Here is a 24,685-nt window from a genome sequence, read left to right as displayed (position 1 = left end):
GGACTATGGCTTTAGTCATATTTGGTCATGCAGAACTCAGAGTTTACAGTGACTTGGGCAGAGCAAGAAGTTCAATTGCAAGATCTTGCAATTGAAGAGAATATACCTATTAGTCAGTATGAACTCCTTAGGAAGGAGGAAAACTACTAAAGTTTTGTATGCAGTGTTCCTCACCTTTGCTCTATTTGTGGTGTTTCCTGAATGTATGTTCTGGGGCAGCCATATGTCTGGCTACCAGGAGGCATGAAACAGAAATAGGTCTCCACTACAGCAGGACATTAACTCTGTGATGGCATTGTTTGGTAGACAGGAGCTGTGAGGATGTGTTGTTACTCAGAAGTGATGAAGTCCACCTATTTGCAACCTGACCTGTGCCTCTCATTCATTGTTGCCAAATTTGTTTTTATCCACAACGTCTTATGAGATTCTTTGCTGATATTGAAGCCTAATGGAAAGGATTAAGTGGATTATTTCCTTCAGTGTTGACTCACAAGGGAGATAGTATTTGTTTGGTTTCAGCAGAACCTTGGAAAAGTCCCCGTTAGCCCAGCAGTCATCACCACCCCGGTTAAACTTCACCTCCCTCAAAGTCCTTACAATGCCTTTTGTAAAATATTTCTGGATTCTGCAGGTTTTCTGTGCCTAAACAGCATTCTGTGTTCTAAATCACATAGACTTTCTCCTGAGCCCACAAACAGATGGAAACATGCTGGCCCTTATTAGGCATTTCGAGTGATACCACGAGGAATGCGTTACCTTGGAGCTAAAGCTGGTATTTTTCATTTGTGATCTCTTTGCTGGAGTTCCCCCAGTTTGGAAAATCCCACCAGTTTCCTTCTTTTCTGCTAGTAACTACCTGCATTGTCATAATTAACATGACACATTCTGTAACTATTTCTCTGTAATCTCCACCAATGAAGGGGATACTCAGCTAGGAGATCCAGATGTTGTTCTCAGCTGGACTGATGGCCTGACATTGAATGCTAAACAAATGCCCACAACTTTGTGCATCATTGGTTTGTTTTCTCCCATGCCCTCTGCAACCTGTGCTTACCTACATGGGGAGCTGCCTCTTATGAAACATCAGCTCTACAGTACCAGACACATTTTCTCTAAGTGCTTACTCACTCACCTCCTCTCATAGTTTACTTCAGATATGTGACTCAGGCTTTGTCATTTAATAAACATTTTGTTCTAAAATAAGTAGTGGTTAATATCAAGCCATAGATTACTGAAGGTGCTTTAATGAGGTTTTCACAGTAGTATGAGCTCTGAAAATACTAGGAGACAGCTTTCACTAGGAAAGATAGTAGTCCTTGTGGTTCTTGATGAATACCTGAGAAGCATTTTTTTTTTTCCTACCAGGAAATTGAGGAGAAATTCTGTAGCACCCTCTGTAGCTCAAGGTTTTGCCTGCAAATTCAGATGTGTATTACAGCATAAAGCAAGTTTCAGTTTAAATAGATGTTATCTTGAACATTTCAAATTATCTTTAATCTTTATATGTATAGAAGCTTATAGTTCAACAAGCATTTGGATAACACTCTCAGGCACGTGGTGTGACTCTTGTGGTTGTCCTGTGCAGGGCCAGGAGTTGGACTCAGTGATTCTGATGGGTCCCTTCCAACTGAGCACGTTATGTGATTCCATGACATGTATATGTATAAACTTTGCCTTTCCTGCTGTCCCTCTTTCACACGGGATTTTGAGATTTCAGTTTAGCATTTGAGGATGAACTGCCCAGTTTAAAACTCCTGGTGAAGGAACTTTGTAGGAAAAACATTTTTCAATTAAAACTTTTTTCTTTAATGTTTTTAAGTAATCAAAATAGATAAGATACTTTATTTTGAAAATACAAACATAGGAAGTTTTCATGCTGTCGGAAAAAAGGAAAAATCTCTAACAATAATGAAATTGCTGTGAAATTGATCCAATTTTTTTAGGTATTCTTGTAGAATGAAGATGTAGGACTGTCAAAATATTTGTTACCAGCTCTAGATTTCATTCCAGAAATTACATTACTTTTGCTTCACGGGGTTTTTCAGTTTTACTTTCAGATCTTGGAAAATGAAAAATACTACAATAAGTCTTTGTTAATGCAAAGATACCTACATAATACCTGAAAAATATTCAAATATTTTAGGTCATAGAAAGCAAAATGATTGCTTGCTGTTCTTTAAAATACTTAGCTTTCCTTCCAGAAATTTTTACACTATTTTAGGGTTTTTGCTCTTTCTATTATGAATTGCTTATCTTGCTGGGGGAGGAAGTATAAACCAAATGAGCTTGGATGACTTTACTATAAAGTAATTTTTTCACAAGTCTTTTACCCAGAATGACAGACTGTGTTCCCTATTACCCCTTTACACAGTATTCAGTTGTTATGATATTGTATATGTGCATTAACAAATAAAGGAATGCATCCACAACAATTATGTTCCTCTTCTGCTTGATTTAGTTGTCAGCACGCATTCACGACTCTGTAAAGTATCTCCTTCACAGCCTTGTCAGACATACCTTTTTCTCCCCATAATGTCAACTTAGTACAGCAGGCAGGCCAGGTGAGCTTGGCTCACTTTCAGGTTTTGTCTGTCTCTTTATCTGAAATTTTTAAAGGGGGATGTCAGAAGAGGTAATTGCCATAAATTACACACTGTCTGTTGTAAATTGTGATGAGAACATAATTGAAAATTGAGCTGAGAGGCACTTCCTGGATTCGAGCCGTGTGAGAGCCAGAGGACAGCCTTAGCAATTTGCGGTGGGCCTGCAAAGTCATTTTTTCCACCCCTCTCTCCAAAAGTGTAATTGATTCCGGTGCTGTACAATTACACTTCTGTGTCAAGGGTTGGCCTGAGGGTCCTGGAGAGGGTTATGGAGATGATTCTGTGGGGCTCACACAAATAATTGACTTGTTTCATTTGAGTACTGAGTGAGGGGAATATCAGCTTTTTTCCAACAAGAGAAGTGGAGCTTGACTGCTTGTGCAGAGATGTCACCGCTCAGAAAGGGACATTGTTCAAGGTTCCCAGGCATTGTGTATGTCTGTGTGGTATATTTGTGCCTCTCTCAGGCATTGCTCAGGTGGAGATAAGTAGTAGAGTTGGGGGAGGGGGAAGAGTTAATTTTACTCTTTTCCACCCACTTGTCCCTCCTCTTTTCCTCTCGGCTAAATAGAAGTGTTAAACACTAATGAACAAATCAACTTAAGTAGGTATTACTCTTCACAGCAGAGACTCACGCCTAGAAGAGTTAAGTGACTGAAATGATAGATGCAGAAATCCCTACCAGGAGAGGAATGAGTTGAGATTTTCTTTGGCCACTAAACCCTGCTGATGCTGGCCCAGTTCAGCATCCTTTTCTTGCAGTCCAGGGTCACAGCAGCTGGCAAGAGAAGAGCTCATGGACCTGAATTCCTCTGTGTCAAGAGGAATTCAATGTAGCAACCTTAGCAGGGAACCGACCCACCCAGAATTCACTAGAAAACACAACTGCTTTGCTCATGACAAATCCCAGCCTAGTTCCAAGCTATGAATTTGGAAGTTTGGCCCCATTTCATGGAAGCACTTCAGTCTTGCACAAATTTAGACTTTTAAGTACATATGCATTCTTTTAGATCTGTTTATATATAATATCAACCCAGAACAACTAAATCTGTGAAAAACAAATCACCCTCCTGTGAGGGAATGTTAATTGTCATATTGCATAAAAGAACTGTGATAAAATGCATTTACAAGAGTCTCTCAGATGGAATTATGCAAAGCTGAGGGTACTTCTTTCATACTCGTGGCCCATGTGAAAATAAATGTCTGTATGTGTGTGCACTTACACAGGAATATTTGCTTGTAGCCGGTGGCTTTCAGCCTCTACCTCTCAGGAGATTTAAATAAAAATTTTCATTGCTGTGGGGGAATAGCCCTTAAGCCTCTGAATCCAATTCATATTCTGAGTATTCCTCACCCCATTTTAACATCGATAGTGTAGGTATAATTTGTTGATGCTATTTCCCAAGAGGGATGACCTTTTTTGTAAAAGCCTTAGGAACTCCTGGGTAGGAAAAGAGAACAGCCTTCTGTGCCTGGCATCCTTGGCCCCACACCCCTGGAATAGTCTTTACCTAATGGCCTCTTAGAGAACTCCCCTGGAAGCTGACTTGGGAGAAGACTGAAGCAGCGAGGCAAGGTTCAGCATGAGGACATACAGTTTTGGACCTGTACATTCCAAGTCCTTTCTCTCATTTTCTGCAGAACTAGAATTTGATACATGGTATCTCATGAGCACTCAGGAAATTTATCTATTAGACCTTTCTATAAATTGTGTAATGAGCTGTTTTGCATATTTAGAAAGTGTATTTAAAATATTCCATTCCATGGCAAAGTTTAGTTTATGATGGAAAAGGGACAACTTTACCAGGCTTCTTCCTCAAACAAAACAGGCAGCAGGGTTCTGCTGGGCTAAGCTGAGTGGGTACTCTGAGATGGCAAAGATGAAGGGATTTTAGGTAGCTGTAGTTCCTGGTGGTTCTCCAAGCTCTTTGTTGGCTGCTGCAAGGATACAAGAAGTGCTGCTGCTGGGTTACATTACAGACCTGATAAAATGATTGCCTTGGCTGAGAAGCACTGTTTGTAGGAGAGCTGGGGAACTGACTGGGGAAAAAAAAAAAAAAAAGAAAAGGAAACAATTTTAATGAGACTGTAAAAAAAAGTTGGAATTTATTTTTTTCTATTTCTGACCTTTACATTTAACTCTAAAATGAACAAAAAGCACCTGGTGCATACTTCGATGGCTTTATGTGGGCTGTTGCAAAGGGGGCATGGCCTTGGCCAGCAATGGTATGAGCAGCATTCTGTGCTTGTTAGACATGATGACATCAGGATTAGTTCATCCTGTATATTTGATGGGGTTTTTTGCAGTTTTGGGTTTTGTCATGAATTAAAATATAGCCCTTCAAGAAAAATACCACAGCACTGGTTTGAGTCCTTGAAGAATTGTTGAGATGCCAGTGAGAGGAGTCTTTGGGTCTCCAAGGACACAATTTTTTTTTGCTGTGGTTTTCAGACGTGTCCCATAGGTACTTCTGAACTATTCAAGTTCTGGCAAATCTGGCACACCCTCAGCTCTCAATTAGAGACTGAAAACAGCACATGGATAATTGTGATAGGTACAAACAGGAAAACAGCACTGTGTATCCTCATAACATTAAATTCTGGGGAAGGGTGGGTAAGTGATGACCTAATGTTGATTCAAAGACTTAATGAAGGGGATTTTATGTTTTAAATACTGGTCAGCATGGTATCTCTTCTGCAAAGCCTCTTTGGAGTTAAGCACTGGTGACATAAATGACTTGTTCTACATTTTATGTTGCTGCAGGTCTGACTAGTTGTTTCATTTAATTCAATTGGACGCATATAGTTTAACAGACAAAGGAGGAGTTAAACTGCCGTACTGGAAAATGTGGAAATTACAGTCTTTTGTTTCAGTAAACCAATTGGTTTTCTGAACAGACAATCCCAGCCATCATGTCTTGAAAGCAATACAAAGCAGATTAGATTGTGAAGAAACCTTCATGTCAAATAACTTGCAAAGAAAAATAATGTTCCAAAGGCAACTAGAAAATACTCAAGAGTTTTCTTTTACTTGAAATGAGAGTTAACAAAAATGTGCAAAGCAAAAATATTTAAACATGTTTTATTTGAATGCATGTTCATGGATTGCAGTCACATTTGGATAAAAAAGTCTACTAAGAAGATGAGGTTGATGGCAGGGGGTACAGAAGGTGTCTCTTTATCTACAAAGAAAAGAACTTTTACTGATGCTGGAATGCTGAGTATATTAATCTTTTCAATATAGAGGTTTCAACAAATAGATACAAACAGAACAGATATAAAGCACAAGGGGAAAAAAAAGTGGAACTAAAAGAGGGCATGCAGTTTCCCCCTAATCAAACAATTATGAATAAAGTGATAAAACTGTTCGCAGAGACAGGAGAAAAAATGCTACCAAAAATTCCCTGGTCTCAGGATAGCATCTATTTAGCTTATTAGGAAGAAGATTGAGATGCAATTGGATGTGTAGTCACCTTTTTGGAGGGAGAACTGCATGTTAGACCTTGGCTGAAAGAATTTCTCTGCCAAACCCCAGTTGGAGTAGAACAATTTCTGAGCCTTTATAATGTGCAGATCATACAAAAAGTGTGTCAGGCAGGTAAAAGCAGCCCTTTTTTGTAGTTCAGGTAATGGTTAACATTCTGGGAAGGTTTCGGATTTGGACTATTTAGCGAGGAACATTACAAGAGTTAACAGAAAAAAGTTGTAGTGGGACAGATACATATGTCAGGAACAAGTTTTGTGTTTTTTAGCAACATGAACAGTTAATTTTTGGCCTGAACTCCCAAGAGAAAGCTTGGATTTTCCATCTGGGGAAGATGTGCAATCCAGATATTTGTTGGCTCAGTACAGGATTAACTGGATACAATTCCGTAATCTGTGCTGTACAGACTTTATCCCACAACAGGGTATCTTTTGGCTTTCAAGAGATTTGATTCTTCTCAAAACTGTACTTAAAAACTCAGGTAGCATGATTCACACTCTATATTGCTATTGATTAGCCCAGCTGTAACAACAAAATCTGGCTATTATACTGGCTGTAGGAAGAACTGGTCTGTCCAGCCCTTCTCTCAACAGGTTAGTTTACCTGATGGTTTAGGTACCATTTTGTCTTTCAGACTGCATAAATAACTGGAAGTGATAGTTTCAACTCTAAAAGAGTACAACCAGATCATATAGGACATATGGTTTTGGTTTATTTTTGACACAGCATTTTAGAGCAATTTTTAAATCCTCTAGCTCCAAAAGCAAGAGGCTTCACTTGCCTTTTTGAGCTAGAACAGAAGCACTATTAATTAGCCCTGAGTTAAGTGGTCCTGATTTTTGACAGAGGACAGTGGCTACAAATCACATGGATCAATCTGTATTGCCATTCTCTGTGATCAATACTTCATGGTGCCTTTTCCCATAATGCTCTAAAAGCCTTTTTGGTATTTGGCTAAGCTTGTGGCATATAGTGTTCACCTCATTGTCTCTTCTAACTCAGGGCATGGAAATTGTTCTCATTTATTCAGGGAATTTTCCTCTTTAATGATGGAAAGAGTAGTAATGGGTTACAGGTGAAAATAAGCACACAATTAGCACAGTCAGACTCAGGGTTTGTTGGTGCTGACTATTCCTTAATCAGTTGCAATTAACACTGGATGAGTGTTTACTCTCAATTCTCTTAATACTCGTGTAATTGACCACAATAACAAATTTACATCTATGTGGGTGCTGAGGGGTTTTATTGCTATCCAAAAGTGCACTGAGATTTATGGAACGTTTTGTGCGTTGTGCAGATATTTCAAATAATAAAGCATGAAATAAAATGCAAAAGCTTCAGTACAGACAGAAAACAAGTATTTAAAAATCAATGCATTTGGTGTGTAAACAGCTTGAAATACCTAAGGTCTGTGGCAGAAATTAAGCCTGAAAACTACAAGTTACACAGAATGGTTGTTAATTGCAGATATTTGGACTGAATTCCTGCTTTGCCACCAAATGTCTTATGAACTTTGGTTGTGTGAATTCATCTTTGTGTCTCTTTCTTTTCTGAAAAAAAAAAAAAAATGTGGGGGGAAGAGTGCACTATCCTGTTTCACATGAAAAGAGATATATTCTAAATACTGCAGAAAGTTGAGACCCTGTGGTGATGGGGACACAGCAGTACTGAAGGTGGGTAGTACCAGATGAAAAGGTGGATTAAAGATACAGACATGGCATTCAAACTCCCCTCTACCCCAGTTTAAATGTAGTGGTTTACTTGCAGTGTTCTTATTTGAGTTAATTGCTTAAAAAAGGTAAAGTGAGAATTTGTAAAGAAGATTAAAAAGAAGGTTGAAGTTCATGGCTTCCTTCATAACAATAAGCAAGCTTTCAGCATATTTGCCTTCTTTCCTGTCTCTATGCCAAGGGACAGTCGTAGCTCACTTGTTCTAAGGAGATTCACAGTTGCCTCGGTGGCACTTTTGGGACTGTGAAATCCAGGTGCTGTAGGTTGTATCTACCACAGCAATATGAGGGTGTTTGCTGCTGGGGACCTGACATCCACACTGTGTGTTTTGGGGTAGACTTTGTTCAGAATTCCTTCCAGCCTGGCCATATTTATCTGAATACCCATCAGCAGTGTGATAAATTAGCATAAGAAATTAAAAATGGAATTGGATGTAATCATGGACCACCTCTTCCAGTTCAGTCTCATGTGAAAGAAAGTTCATGTGCACTAAGGTCAATGTGTTGGGAACTAAAGCACAGCAAATGAAGACATCAGGAGTTTTTCTTCATAAACACACTATTGACCTGAAATGCTAATGTAGATACTGCCACATAACTAGTTAGACTGGAAAGAAGTGATAATACACTCACAATTAAGGTACTCCTCTCAAGGGTTTTTGTTTGGTTTGGTTTGGTTTGGTTTGGTTTTTTGGTTGTTTTTTTTTGTTTGTTTGGGGTTTTTTTAAATATAAACACTGAGAACAGTATATTTAGATATACTGAAGGACCAAGAAAGACAAAGAAATATCAGACCACTTTGTGCTGGACACTAAAGTGGTAATTTGAGAGTGCCTGCCCCAAACACTTTCTAGTTTGAGAGGCTGGAGGGGATGATTCAGTGGAATGATGTAAGGATTTACAATTCCTAGCCTTGAAACTTATCTTCCCTGCAGCTTTGGTACTTCTAGTTCAGGTCAGTGCTGGTGGGTTTAAATGAAACCTGAATAAAAGTTCAGCAGCAGAGCTCTACCATCAAGTCTCTTAGCTTCTAGTCTTGTGAACTATCTACAACACTACAGTGAACAAATTTACTTGTGTTTCTCTCTTTATGATCTATACTTGTTTTTTTAGTCCTTGGCTTTTTATTTTATACCTGTAAATAAATGCATAAAAATGGTGTGCAGCAATGCTGTTAATATTTAGCATGATCATTAGCAAGTAATGGATATCTGAATCTTGTCACTGTGTGTGTAAATGCCTACATCACCATCTGCATGCACAACAGCATTAAAAAGGAGGTCTCAGCAAAGCAAACAGCAATTCAGAGGGGAAGTAGCAAACAAACACTACCCCTAAGAATTGCCAAGTATAATGCTGTTAGTCTAAGTGCTGCATGGGAGGCCCAGGGGGTCAGAAGCCAACTCCTTTTTGTGCATAGTGCTCACAGAGGTGATCAGCAACTGCCACAGTTCAGGTGGAAATTGCAAATGTTGTCATCTGAAGAAGAAGCTTCAAGATTTTCTTGATCTTCCAGTGCAAAAATTCTGCTTGGTAATTTATAAAGGGACCTTTTATCAATTCTGCAAAGATGGCCTGTGTCCATAAAACACGGGCAAGAGCCTGGAAGTTCACTTCAGCAGAAAATCAGACCTTGTGTCCTCCAGAAACAGCTGGTTTAAAAGGATTGGAGAAAAAGGGAACGGTCACAGTGTACCTGAAAGAGGAAAGGATGTTTAAAAATGGTGATGATTACATGGCAGTTTTTTAAATTAATTTTTCTTCTCTGCACACTGAAGACTTGTAACCTAAATAATCCATCTTTCATTCCTCAGAAACTGCCACTATCCTAGTTGGGTTATTGGATGTTTTGGCTCTTCACTACTACCCAACAATGTTTCTTGTTGGGGGGTAGCAAACAGCCAAAATATCCAGCATTGCTTTTGGGTGGGGATTGATAGACCCAGTCCTCCAGAACATCTGTAGTACAGAGCTGTTGTTCTGGCTTTACCTAAGGTGCCAGATTTTCCCATTTACTTGTTTTATTATTTTAAATTTATTTATAACGAAATGCACATGCAGATCATGGCATTCCCTAATTACCACTCTCTCTAAATTCAACAGTGTAATGAAAACAGCAGAAGCTGTTTTACCTTCCCTACCAAAACATAAATCAAATATAGATCTATTTTTCAAGTTAGTTAAATGTTCAATTTTAATAGGCCCTTTGATACCTCTTCATGAAAGGCAATCTTTCCATGCAGCCTTGAGTGTATTCCGTGGCCCTCTATAATTTGTGGAAGTGTACATTAGTGGAAAATAATAGCAAAAGGCTGCCAGAAGACCTTTTGTCTGTACATATTGTCTTGTTTCTCATAAGAAGGGTTTCCCCACATGTATTTTTTGAATGCACATTTTGTCTTTATAATAAGAATGCATTCATGTTTTTTGGTTTAAGAAATTAAATAGAATAAATTGTTTCTGCTTACACGTTTTCTTGACTTGAAAAGCACTTCAGGACCTACTACAAGCCGTCAGAAAAACACTCCAGTTAAAATGAGAGTGGAAAAGAGGGAGTTTGGGCTTCGTGTAACTTGCATGATTGATTTTTGAGTTATCCCTTTAAACATTCAGTGCTGATCTCTTCAGTGTGTGCACCCAGCTTTGCCCTTGGAATCACAGAATATGCTGAGTGGAAGGGACCCATCTAGTCCAACTCCCAGCCCTGTGCAGGAGCTCTGGGACTGTAGGAAATCAGAAGATTTCTTTCTGTGGCTTAGGGACAGTTATGATCTGCTGTATATGTGTACCCCACAACCAGAAATCACCTCAGTTCCCCCTCCTGGCTGTGGGTCATAGCTGCCTACAGAACTGCCAAGTCCAAGGGCTAAAATATCCTTCAGTGGGACTCTGTATCTCTGTGATGGATTGAAATAGTATATACTTTTAGTTTATGGCCTTTTTCTCTCTACTCTGATTATAGTCTGTGGGCTCAACTGGGTTTTCAAGCTTTTCCTGGAAAACTGGACCTGCCTTTAAAGTGGAGGTTGAAATTGTTGTTTTCACTAGTCATGGCTGTAGAAGAATCTCAATCATTCAGAAACTGTGGTAAAATTGAATGGCTTACTGATACTCAGAAGCTTAGACAGGATTTCTTGTAAGCAAATTTTCATTTGGAATTGAGCTGCTATGGGAATATGCAACAACAAATTACATAAAAAGTCCCATGGTGTAACTGCATGGGTTTCTTCTCTCTCTCATGCTCAGTAGTTCCTGTTCACCCAATAACAGTGGTGTTCCCAGGCAATTAAATATTGTAAGATACACTCAGTGAACAGCAAAGTCAGGTCATGGGTGTGTCAGAAAAACCACACCATTTAAAACTAAAGATCCCTCTAAGTCAGTACAAATTATCTGTTAATTCATCATGTTGAGAGACCAGATATTAGAAGTTAGATCATAGAGTGGATCCTGTCCTGGTAGGATGTCTCATTGTGTGTCAATCAGCATTTGTGGGATTTCCTCAGATGTAGAAGACATCTTAGAATTATGAAATATAAATTATGTTCCTGTAGCACCCAGAAATCCTGGGCTGTGAATCAGAAAGCTGATGTGTTCAGTACTGTGCAATTGTGAAACAGAGAGCCTGTCCTTGTTGCAATTTTGAATCTTTTGGGCTCACCATAAAATATAATTTGTAGAGTCTGATAGAAGCAGATACAGAACTAGATTGTGATTTTGCAAGCCACGACCTGTAGATTTAACTGTGTTTAAGGGATTAGCCCTGCAGCTTTCACAGGTGCTTGTGGGCGGCTGCAGTCAGAGGGGGTGTCCCTGGATTCATGGGCAGAACAGATGTGGGTCCATCCAGTGCTCTGATCCTGCAGGACGGGCATGAGGACCACGGGAACTGTGTCATCTCAGCTTCACTAATTCTAAATCTGTACCCCACAGCTGATGTGAGCATACAGTTGTAGCAGGGGAAACAAATCAGCATGAAAACTTTTGGGAATACTTGAAAAAGCAGAGAAAGATAAGGCATTCTCCAATATTTTTCTGTACAAGGGCTGGGGCTTAAAGTTCAAAATGCACTTAAATTATTTATGAAAATGAAAAAGAATCATTTTCAAAATGTGCCTATTTAACTATTACAAAAATAATCAGTAAGACAACAAAGAAATAATTTTTTCCCATATTTCTATCAGGATGATATTAAAAATCAGTAATTAAAAATGGTTGTATTTCCATAACAGAAATATTTTCTTATGTGGATAGTTCTTTGCACTTGAACTGTGTTGATGGAACTAGAGCTTTCCTTTTTTGCTTCCTTTTTTTTTTTTTTTTTTCTTTTTTTACCTCCCCTTCAGGAGAAAGACAACTTTTCTCTTATGAGACCTCTCTTGCCACTTGCTCCCTGATTTATTCTTTCTTGGATGCTACTTTCACTGCAGGAAGAAGGTAGGAAACATTTTTTTAAGCAGCAGGTTGCCATTGTAAGATGTCACAAAAATAAACTAGAAACTTGATGTGATTTTTAAATTAATAATCCCAGAACTATGCAGTTCAAAAGGTTGACCTTTTTACTTCCTCCAATTTCAAATTTTTATTTTTCTTTATTTTTAGCCTTTAAATCTCAGGAAGGTACTCTTTCAAGTCTTACACTTTAAAAGAAAATATTTTTGTGGCAAAGACAGTGTACAAGATACTTATTTTTATTTTGAATAAAAGAAATACAGTAAAATAAGGTAATTCTTGGTATTACCTTGCAATCATTTAAATAGAAGTTTTGTTCTTACAATATGTACTGGCTGTAAAAGCAATGCTGAAAATTATTAAAATGCATTGGTATCTGTTAAAAATCACCTGTGTGACTTTCAGTGAACGAGGCATTTTGTAAAGGATGAGGACAGGAGCTTTTGCACTCTGATGTGATTATTCAAACTACCATGACCATAACACTGTGGAGATAACAGGGACCTTTCAGCCTCGATAACATCAGTAGCAGTCTTTCCTTCTTAGCTTCAAATCTTCTGTTGTTGTTTGGTTTGTATAATAAAATGTGTGGAATCAGTCTACACAAAATTCTGTGGGATTTTTAACAAAATGCATTTTGAGTGTTGATGAACATTGTATGTTTGCACACTAAGAATGGAGGATATTGTACTGGAAATACGTAGGCCTGTGCTCTGCAATGAGTTTCTTCTTTCAAATCTAAAAACAAGTCCCTCTCATGGATGTGTTTGAATTTCTGCAAAAGGTTCATAGTTCTGTGTGATTTATTTAATTGTCTCCCATTTCCTTTATCTTACTTTTGTTGTCATAAGGGTAGAGGCTTTGCAAATAAAACTAAAATCAGTACAGAAAATCAAAACCAGCTTGTCCCTGGAAAATACTTCTTTTGCTTTAAAGAAAAATATACTTTTGATCATTTAAGTAATAACTGCTTATTTTTGTGTGACCTTGCAAAGACTTATGTGAATGCTTGATTTCATTCACACATTCAGCCCAGGGGAGTCCTTACAACAACTGCTATGCAGAGGCTGGGATAGGCTAACAGGAGAGAGGTTATATGATTTAAGGTTAGGGTATGCATGCTGGGGTTTGATATCAGAGATGGTTTTGTCTGTCATGTTGTCAGTTGTGTCTGTGTGGCACTTGTGTAGTTTAGCAGTGATGAAAGTCTGTGGAATGAATAGGAAGCAGCTGAGATTTAATTTATATATTGGGACTTCTTAAAATTTATCCCTTGCTCACTTTTATAATCTGAGTTCAGAGCTGAACAGAATGACATAATAGGGGAAATTCAGATTTTTTTTTAAGGAAAAAAAAAAGAAAGGAAAAACAGCAATAAAGCAGGAGGAGAGAAAATACGTCTACGAATGCAACAGACATAAAAGAAAGTAAAGGAAAGTTAAAAATTACCATAGGGCAGGCAGGACACCTGCTAAAGAACCTTCTGCTGCCTCTCACAGCTGGAAAGAAAAATGAAAGAGATGCAAACAACTGTTCTGGAGGCATGAAATCTGCCTTTTGTCTTTTCACCCCTCCCTTTCTGAACAGTTACAGTTTGCAAAATTTAGGGGAATCTCAAAGTCTGCAGAGGAAAAAAATTCAGCAGGCTCTGCATATAAAAAGCTGAGCCATGGAAGTGTGCCTCTTTGAAAACAGGAGCATGTTTGGGAGCTTCCCGGTGCATTGAAGAAAGTGGTAATTAATGCATAGTGAATGACTTCGAATGGAGGTTGAATAGGGGCATAACAATGGGAAGTTTTTTTTTAGGTTAAAGTGTTGGAAAAAGGAAAGCTGTTAAAAGATAGCTACTGTGAAGCTACAACTTCAATCCTTGTCTTCTCTGACTTTCCTTTATAGACTGTGGTGGGTTTTGTTTTGTATGGGTCTCCAAATACAATGAAGTTAATTTGCACCAATTTCATTTTGTGTATGCTTTGGGAATTTTTTTTTAAGTTTTTTTTTTCCCCCTCTTTTTGGCAGGGCTTGGTTCTTTGATGGTGCTTTTGAGCAAATGGTTTGCCCAAAGTTCAGATGATGTTAGCTCCATCCTCTTTTTCATTTACAACATCAAGGGGATTACAGAGAATAACTTTGTTGCCCAACATCAAGGCTATATCTTCAGGCTACTAGAAAGGTAGTTCTCAGAAAGTGTGTCTTCTAATATTTTAGAACCTCCACAGGCTTCAGATAAAACAAGTATTAAATACAAAAAGCTCACAAGGATCCCAAGGAAGGTTAAACTCACACAACCTCCTTCATGTTGAACACCTGAAATGTATTTTTTAGACTGTTGGAGTGTTATCATAGTGAAGACAGCAGTGAAGTCTTATATAACTGAAGACAGAAAGAATAAAAACCAGCACCTTGTTTAAAGACAGGCAATTTTTAATGGAACCTAGGCTAAATATAATCTACTTTTGCCATCGAAAAGGGAATTTGGAGAGTGAGCAAGTCATTTTGGAGGGGTCTTGGGGGTTGGTTTTTTAAAGGGATCATAAGGTAGTAGATCTGCAATTCTGCTGTGCTTGATCCAAGGCCAGAATTTATAAGGCTTGAGGACAGAAGGAATGAGATGTCTTGGAGAAATAAAATAGGGAAGCTAGTAGGCTCAAAATAGTTTCAAATATTTTCTCTTGTTGGTAGTTCTTAACAGGACTTCTGGCCTGGAGTATTTTAAACTCAGCATCCCAATTCCTATCACGTAAGTCTTTATTTTTTTCCTAAGGAAGGTATGAAATTAAAAATACCCTACACTCCCCAAATAAGTTTTGTTTTCCATTTCTCTAGACGTAGGCTGAGAAAATGCAGTATTTGGTGCATACAGTCTAGGAAAGCCCTTTCTCTCCAGGACATCCCATCAGTTCATTTTTGAAAGGAAGGTGGGTCATGCTGGTTAGAATACAGGAGTATGAGAATTTAAATGAAAAGTCATCTCCTTTTGCTGCTCCCATAGAGCTACTGTTGTCTCTCCTGGTCAGGTGCATATCCTTTCCCAGTATTTAACTCCAGGAGGTGTCTTATTACCCTTCACTCCTTAATGATTATAAATGGCCTGTGAATTCTCAGGCTCTGGAACAATGCTCTAAAATGGCTATTGTCAAATATTACAGTGATAATAATGATGTTGTTTTAGCTGCATTTTTATACTCTTTCCCTTGGGCACACATGTAAACCAGAGTTTCTGACACTGAAGAGACACTTTATCACTCTTCTACTTTTGCTAAATTGAAAAGGCTAATATTGTGTTAACTATCTGTAGGCAACTGGATGCATCTTCTGAACTGAATGGAACTCAATGTCTGCATTTTAACATATCTTTTACCATGTTAAAACATGTATGGATGATATAAATAACTTCATTGGGCAGGAAAAAAAAGAAATCCTCAACTAAAATCTGTGCTTTTTTTTTTTTTGCAACACATGTTTCAGATTCAGCAGGTATAAAGTTGCCAAGCCTAACTAGAGTCTTTTACTTGACCTGCAAGATTCTATTTAACTTAGGTTGAGTTCCTGACTGTTGCAAATCCCCATTTACCTTTTCTGTCTTTCACACTGTTGTAAATCCCCCTTTACCTCTTCTGTCTCTCACTCTCTTGGAAAGCCCTCAGCAGCCTGACAGAGCAACACATAAATGCAAATGGTCAAAACAAGCCACGACCATCAGCCCTAGAGCAGGGCAAGGTGTACAGGAGTCTGTGCAAGCTGCAGGGGGAAGGCTGGAACTTGACACACCTTTCCCATCATATCTGAGATTGGCACATTGTCCATCAGAACAGTAGCACTGTGGGGATGAAACGTGGGTTGGAATGCTTATCTCTCCTGTTCCTTTTTGGTCAACAGTCCAGTAAATTGGGAGTAAAACAAGGCAGATTTATTGGTGGAGCAGCAGAGCTTGATGCTCTGTGTTAATGTGGTGAAGGGATGGTTGTGCATGGATTGTCCCACCCAGTGTCACAACAGCTTTTAGTCCTGGTAATCAGCTGTGAGATTTGAGCAATGTTGCAAGGTTTGGATATGCTATACACAAAATATGGGATGTTTGGTAATTTTACATGTCTTTTATTTACAAAGCTGTGAGCTGATGTCATCCAAAGCAAGAAAATAAGATGAAGTTATTTAGGTTAAGTCCAACGGTCAGAAGGTGAGGGATGTACAGGATGCTTGACTGCTGAGCACTTTTCAGTTTTTCCCCTTGTGAATCTTAAGCAGACTTTAGTGATGTGATTCTGTGCTGAATACATTGCTCCTTTCCCTCATTGGGTGCTCATGCCATGGATGTAAGAACAACACAAGTCATGAACACGCACCTGTAAACCTGGCACTTTCTGAGTTGAAAAGTCAGTAAAGTTATCCTGCTTTTCTAGGCTTGTGTGTGTATACTACACATCTTCTATAGGGGAAAGAAAATCTGTGTCAGAAAATGTCAGGAAAAGATGTAATGTAAGAACTCCCTCTGCTGTAAAAACTCCCAGCATATAAAATGTGCTGTAGCACTAACCATTGTGACCCAGAAATAAAATGTTTTCTGTGAATTAGAAGGATACAGAGTTGAATTAACTGGATGACATTTCCCCATCTGGTTTTTATTTATTGTTGCCCTTTTCCATTCTCTGCAATTAGTGCATAGAAGTGACAATAGTCATATACTACACTCTGAGCTACAAGGATGTACCAACATTTTGAGCATTTTCCATTATTTTTTTTCAGTGACACTTTGAAAACTCCTAGCATCTTAACTTTGCTGAAGCCTATTATTTCTGTGAACTGAAGAGGCAATTTAAGGCACCTTTTTTTGTTTGCAAACAATTTTCAAATATAACCTCACACTTTCTGAACTTTTCCCAAGGGCCTCATAAAATCAATAATTGTCCATTTTCCTCTAAGTGACTTTAAAATTGAAGGTCTCAGGATTCTAAATTCAGATCTGGATTTCAGAGTGCTCTCCATCAACAGTGCTGCTCACAGGTGCTCACAAACAGAATCTGTCTTCTTGCAGAGAGAGCAGATGTTTGGAAACATAACCCATCCCGAGCTCCAGAGGACACAATTTACCTTTGGACTTTTCTCTAACTTGAATGTAGAGATTATATTGCTGGATATTCCCTGCCCATGACATGGGCTTGGAACCAGATAGATGGTCCTTAAGGCCCCTACCTTCCTAGCCTTTCTATGACACTGTGATGATTCTATGTCCCTTCCAACACAGACCATTCTATGATTCTGCGGTGTCTCACAGATACAAAAGGTGTGGAAAGATTTTGCTCTTTATCAGTGATTCAAGTCTGACATTAGCATGACTTGTTTTATTTTAAAGGTGGGACATCGACAGAATATTGCCACATATAAATGTGATTACAGTCAGTCCTACGTTATCCTGACCTTAGGTAGGGCTTTTCTCAGCAGGATTTTGTGGCAGCTTGGCAGTAGATCAGTTCTGATGGTAGAGGGTGATGAGACACTGAGCTGGTGACCCTGCTACCACTGGAGATGGGTAACAGGAACTAGCGGCACCAGTTAGGTTATTCTGAGAGTATAAAAATAACATCTCCAGAGCAACCACTCCAAGCCTGAAGCTATTTATCCATAAGAAATGATTCTGTGAGGAAAACTGCTAAAACCTGTAGCAAACTTTATATACAGCAAAAAGGGGAAGAATGTGATATAATTTCTACAAAGACATAAGAGCGTGAGAAGTGTGGCTGAAAATTGAAGGTTCTTATAAAGTACAGGTACATTAGATAGTCCAAAAATCCATGACTCTATAGCCAAGAAAAAAGCCTAAAAGCCTTTTCTAGCTCAGCGTTGAAGTGAAAGCAGAGATTAGAAATAAAAAAGCAATTTATAATGAATAGGAGAAGGGACACTAACAACAATTGATATAGTTCAGAAGTTATGAAGTGTAGAAAGTTGATAACAGCCACTAAAGCATCCAGGATAAAGCCATGTGAAAGGACAATAAGAAAGTTAAAAACGTATTTTTTTTTTTTTTTTATGAAGAGCAACACTGTGGCATAGCTCTGTTACTGGACAGAGATGAGGAAAAACATCTGTTGTGTGGTACACACAAAAGCAGTGGTATTTTTGTCTTTGTTCAGCATAAAGGAGACCCCCAAAATAGGATGTGCTTATATACGGGAATATTGACAGAGTTCTGGAAGTCAGGAAGATCATTAATGTTCTGTCAGTGCTCAGGACTACAGTGGTAAAAACAAGCTGATACATCAGTCATCCCTCCTGGGCAAAATAATGGAAGATTGGTGTTGGTTTATTTCTTTCTGAAGGCAGAGCAAAAATTATTAGGTATCATTTCTGATGTTTCTTCATCATTAAACTCTTCTTCTGTTCCCTCCTAGCTGTGAATTCTACATAGTGGTCAGACAGTGTGAACAATTAAATATATGTTCCAATGCAATGTGGCAGAAAGGGGAATATGTTATAAAAAGGCATATTATGAATAGAAGTTGGTTTTTTTCCTCCAGGTACTGAATATTGGTTGGGTTGATGATAAGCTGGTACTTATAGTTCAGGGTTCTGCATCCGAAAGATGTTGAAAACTGCCTAATGAGTTCATGGTATTTAAGGCTGAATAAAATGCTATGCTGTAACTACCTTAAAGATCAAAATCAGCAAAATGAAAGGGGAAATTATTAGATTTTGAAAATGGTATTTATATTTTGTTTCTGGAGGATATGTCCGGTTCTGTGGTAACTGTATGAAATATAACGGCACGTGGTATTTGGGAAGAGATCCTGGGAGGCTGTTTCTCTGCTACTATTTGAGTACTGGCACATGACCTTCTCTACTATGTTAAAATGCCTCTGGCTCAGGACTCATCCATGAGGTCTGAAGGTGGCACGGGAGCCATTACCAACAAGCATTTTGGTGCTCCTGTTTCAGAGGGCAGGGCAGTCAATAGTGTGGATGGGGGCTGCTCTCCCTTGGTTGGCCTCAGTGTTAAAGAATTTGCTAACTCAGACATAGCCAGTGGTCTAAGGTTCCCTTTAAACCTCAAGCTTCAGGAAATAGAAGTGATCAAATGGCACGTCCCGGTTGGTGTGCTCTGATCCTACCAGCTGTGCTCCTCCGAAAAAAGGGATGAAATGATTAAGATCTGATTTATGCTCTGTCGTAGTACTGCTCTAGCTGTCAGACTAACTGCGCCAAGGCAGTAGGATTTGTCTGCAAGTGAACTGGAGTTCATTCTTCTTTTACATATATTGGTGCCAAGTGTTCTGCAACTCAGGGTGTTATTTGTCTGATTTCTTCAGGGTAGGACTCCTCTATGTTTCAATTTTTACTTTTTCTGGAGGCATGACCCATTGAAATGCACGGCCACAAGGCCAATCCAGAGGGCAAGCAGCTGTATGCAGTTAAATCTAGAACCTGCATAGTAGACAAAATTACACAAAGAAAAATAAATAGGAAAGTTGTGATGCAGTCAAGGACATATAAATGCCTCTACAAGTTCCACCCTCACCTGCCATTTTACAGGAGCCTGACAGTGCTTTACAGTGGTGAAGGCACTACAGCTATGAAGACCCCACAAGAGTCTTGGAAACAGCTTTCAAGCACTTTTGCAGTTTATATAATCTAGAGCCGAAGAGTAGTACTGTGTCTTTTAGACTTCATTTTCCAGTAGAAGGAAGAGGACAACTAGAAAAAGATTGAGGGCCTCTGGATGGTTTAAGATGAGTATTACTCTTGGACTGCAACTAGATTTCAAAATGAGGGATATTGCATTAGCAGGGATCTGTAAGAATAGTCTGGATAAATCAACATAATCTTGGCTAGTATTTATGTCCCAGTAATCCAAGAGCAATTCTTCTCTGTCTTTGTTTTTCATAATATTCTTGTAAGTGTTGAAAAGCTTAAAAGGAAGCTTGAAGTTTAGGGGAGACAGGCGAAAGGAAATTTTGACAACCAGTCTGAGGCTTCCCTTAAGCTCTACAAACTGGACATTTAGTAAGAGACTTGTTTCATTTGGGTTTTGGTGGGGAGTTGTGGTATTTTTCTCAGCTGGGTTGGCACTTATGCTCAGGGATGCTTTATCAAGTTTCTTTAGTATACTACTGAACTGCAAATATCAGAAAAGTGTTTTTCTGCCTTTGTGAGGTTTCAAGCAGTGTCACTTCTGATCCTACTCACAGCTGTTCATGAGACCAAGCTGGGGTTTGGCATTTCCAGGCCTGAATGGAAATTCAGTTGGAAGAAAAGAAATAGTAAAGTCCAAATATTTAATGTTAAGAAGTACAGATATGCTGTTTGTTCTAGGAACATGTGAAAGTGAGAGAACATGTCTCTGGTAAATAAACCTTACTTTGCCCATCCCTTTTGGCAATGGGATGAAATGCAGACTGGTTGTCAGCAGGAATGCCTTTCAGGACATACAGTAGGTCATTGGAGATCTACTGAGTACTTTAACAAATGTGTCAACTGGCATCAAGTGGTCAAGTGTAAGTCCATATCCTGGGATGCAGTAATTTGTTTTGTGTGCTGCTGATACTATAGGGGTTGGAATTTGTGATAGAAATAAGCAGTCCACCAAAGTATCTTTAATATATTTGCCAGTAAATTAACCATCCAAACATACTGAATGCCAGTTGGGACAAATGGAAAATAACACATCCAGAAGTGATTATCTAGGGCAGAAGTGAGTGGAGCCACAGTTAGGGCAGTCAACTGGTTTAATGATTCCTTTTTGTTTGTTTAGCCGATTTTCTTGAGAGTTTGTCCTTCAATCTCTGCTCAAACACACAGTTCTGTTGAGCCACTGCCTTCTTATACTCCTTGTTTCTCACCATATAGGTAAAATTAGCATTTTGACTAACTAAACAACAGTTTTTGAACATTGGAAGGAAAAATAAAAAGCAAGTTTTCATCAGTTATTTTCATTCCAGCATAGTGACCTTGTGTTGTCCTTGTTTTTCATTCTCTTTGGCTACCTTTTAAAGTCTTAGCCAAAGATGTGGAGCTAAATTCAGCCCTGATGTAAAACAGCACAGTTTTTCTAAAGCTTTTACTGTGTTCTGCTTTGATCCTGGAAGACTCACTTTTAAAAGGTGGGTATGACACAGTTTCTCCTCTGTAAGGAGCTGAATTTTTTTTTCTCCCCTGATGCTTATCATAGCAGCAAGGAAAGCACAAAATTGCCCTGGGAAGACATTTCAATAATCAAAAATCTTTCTTTTGTAAAATTATTACAACTCATATTTTACTTGACTTTGGCTTCCAGAAAAGTCAGTGGGAGGAAGCTTGCTTTGTTGTTTGGACCATTCTTTCAGAATATAGAGGAATTCTCATATTAAACACACTGGACTGATAATGAACTCAGGCAAGATGTCAGCATAATATCCTCTACTCTTCTCGAGAGATGGAGCCAAATATTTCAAAAAGTGGTAGAAGATTGTGTAACTGGTATTTCAGAACTGATCACCAATAGAAAGAATGAGAAAAAAATTAAGATCCGTTGTCTTAAGCTGGTCCTTCCTTGTTTCTATAACTTGTTAAACCAATGCTTCATTTTAAGGTAGATGAGGGTAGCATCTCTGTCTTCCATAGAAATAAGTTTTGAGCTGAGTGTAGATGCAAAAATCATGTTGAGTTCTCAGGGAGATTCCATGAGAAACAATGACTGACAACAACTCACAGTTTTTAAGACACTGAGAGAGCTGTGGTGGAAGATGCTGCATAAATGTAAGAATTGTTAATATGCTGTTTAGATCTCATGTCACTGGAAAATGCTTAACCCTTTATCTCAAAGTTAGCATGACGATAGTTTGTGATATTAATTGCTCCACTTGTTAATTAGATTACCTCCAAATCTGCATGTCATTTAACAAAGACAGCCAGAGGTGGAATGACAAACCAATTTATGAGTAGAAAGGTATTTGGCAAGACTGCTTTCAGTCAAAATGTCCCTTTAATGAAATGCCATGGGGAGTAGTTGGTTAAGAGAACAAAGTCAGGTTTGTGGCAGGGCTGTCAGTAATTTGAGAGGCTGCGCATCTCTGGAGCAGAATCTTGCAGAAAGGGTAATTGCAGCAAGTGTCAATCTTAAATATCAAAAAAAGACATTGTGACCAAATGCTAGTATCATGTTCTGTGAGGTATCACAGTTCAAGAAGTAGCCCTGAAGCATTATGGTGTGTCAGATATCTGGACCCTTTGATTGGGAAGTGCTAAAATTCCCAAGAGTTCCAAAAGATGTTGCCAAGAGTTCAACTTGTTTTAGTACTCTTTGATAAAGATCTAGGAAAGATGAGGACCTTGCCAAAGGAAGGACTGTTGGCATTTCTGAGTTATGAGTTATATTGCCAATAGTGAAGCAGTGACGTTGTAAAGGAGTACAGCAAAAAATCTTGGATCTTAAATTAGTAATTTTCTTCTGACTAATGTCATGAAATGCCACATTCATGAACAAAGTGGAGTACAGCATAAATTAATAGTCTGTTATGGGAATTGGCTTCTGTTGCTGACAGTGATTAATGGAAACTTTTAACTCAGGCTTATAGAGAGCACGATACAACTACCTATCACACTAATGGGCTTCAGTATTCTTTGCACCCTACAATAGAATTCTTCATCAGAGTTAATCTTTCAGCATTTTTGTGATTGTCTGGTTTGGCAGTACCAAATTTTGGGATACTCTAAGGCTTGGAAAAAGCATGTGGAAAGAGTCTAATGGTTGGAAAATATTTTAAATGCCCATTCACTTCTTGATAGTAAATTTTATTTTCCATTTAAGTGTAAGAAATGTACCATGTATAATTTAGTTAGCATATACTGATGGTATGTTTATGAAATAAGTATAAATTCTTAACCTCTGAATAATGACAAATATGCCTAAAGATGAAGCTGCATTACATATTCAAGTACTAAGTGTACTTTTTGCCTCTTGACATATCTTCAGAGCAGGAAAAGAGTAAAGTGCTGAAAATAGAAAGCATTAATATTGTTGACAAGTAAACAAAAAGGAAGATTACAGCCCCACAGCTCAGAAAATTGTAGTGAATGCAGCCCTCAAGTTACAGTGCAGATATAGTAGAAATGCATGTTTTCTCCAGGGAAAGCTTAGAAAATGAGCATGACCTTTTAATGCACAATCACAATGTTTTTAATAGTGGCACAATATTAAGGTCCACTGCTAAATTTCTTGTAAAGGAGGAAGGTTCACCCTATGTAGGGATTTCTCTTGTCTGATACAGTAAGTGTCGAAATAAGCATTTCTGTCAAAGGAACTTAGGCAGTCACTGAGAGCATTTTAAAAATGAAGTGTAGCAGAAGTAACATGATTTTGAATATTTCTCTAAACATTATTTTCCTATTCATTCTGAGAGAAAATGTTTTAGTAATGTGTTTAATTTCTTTTCTTGTCCCGTTTTTTCAGGGATTTCGGGGGAGGTGGGGATTATTTTTGCTTTCTTGTTCCTTACATTCCCGGGAGTTTTATGCATCACTACATCTGTAAACTGGGTGGACAAATGATATAGAAATTAGTTCAAACTGGTATTTCAGAACCAATCACCAACATTAAGAACAACAGAAATATTGATTTCCATTGGCTTAAGTTGGTCTTTTCCTCTTTCTCTAACTTGTCTAACTGGTGCTTCAAACTGGTATAGTCAAGTGATGGCACTTATTCAATGGATTTTTGTGGTAAAAGTATTACTTCTACACTTAGATAATATGAATTCTCTTTCCAGACAACAGACACTGTCTGCATGGAGATCAGAGGAAGTGTTTACTTAAATTGGAAATTAATTTGCATTTTTTTCTAGAAGGTGAGTGGGATAGTAATAGATGTATATTAAAATAAATATTTCATTTATCAGAATTCTGTTGACCTGTGACTTACTCTAGCTACAAGGACTGAAGTAAAGGAAAGATAGTGCTGCTTCGTGTCTTTGACATTACCAAGACAGACAATTCTGGAATCTGTGAAGCTTCAGAAACTGTAGCCAAAATCTCATCAGTTCTGCCACATAAAAAGGTTTTTAAGTATATTCTTTTTTTTAGAGGATGAATATTTGTCTCAAATTTTATCACCGATATATTAATTCAATTTTCATCTACAAATTGGATAATCCAAACCACTTCTCCAGTAGATTGAATTCCCTGCATTCACATGTGCTGTCATCTCCTGCTCATTGGTGGAGGAGAAAAACTCCTTGGAACTTAGCTGGAAATAAAGCAGTCATGGTTTATTGTTGCTCATGGGAGGAGCCAAATTGGTCAAGAGAAACCCTGTTGTCAGATCACAAATGGCATTCTTTCAGCTGGAAAAAAGCCAAAGCAAAAGGCTCCCAGCCAAACCCTTCTATTAACCAAAATCAGTTCCCCACCCAGTCCCTCTCTGCAAAAACAAAACCCCACAGTCT

The 24,685-nt window shown here is 38.4% G+C and overlaps 1 long non-coding RNA gene across 8 annotated transcripts in view; it reads left to right on the top strand.

Moving 5' to 3' along the window:
- The window catches only part of LOC138114711 (uncharacterized), a 316,350-nt gene that overhangs the window by 101,306 nt on the left and 190,359 nt on the right, over positions 1 to 24,685 (top strand). For 3 of the 8 annotated variants that reach the window (XR_011152743.1, XR_011152736.1, XR_011152741.1), the window contains exons 2-3: positions 12,164 to 12,254; positions 24,011 to 24,088. The exons of 2 other annotated variants lie outside the window; for them this stretch is intronic. This is a non-coding gene — a long non-coding RNA (uncharacterized lncRNA). The remainder of the gene's footprint in view (positions 1 to 12,163; positions 12,255 to 24,010; positions 24,089 to 24,685) is intronic. 3 more of the 8 variants (XR_011152739.1, XR_011152737.1, XR_011152738.1) reach the window with 2 other exon arrangements.

The sequence above is a fragment of the Aphelocoma coerulescens genome, chromosome 9, assembly GCF_041296385.1.
Source record: "Aphelocoma coerulescens isolate FSJ_1873_10779 chromosome 9, UR_Acoe_1.0, whole genome shotgun sequence".
NCBI lineage: Eukaryota > Metazoa > Chordata > Aves > Passeriformes > Corvidae > Aphelocoma > Aphelocoma coerulescens.
Note: the sequence above shows the minus strand (reverse complement) of the source record. Positions and strands in the feature narration are given on the sequence as shown.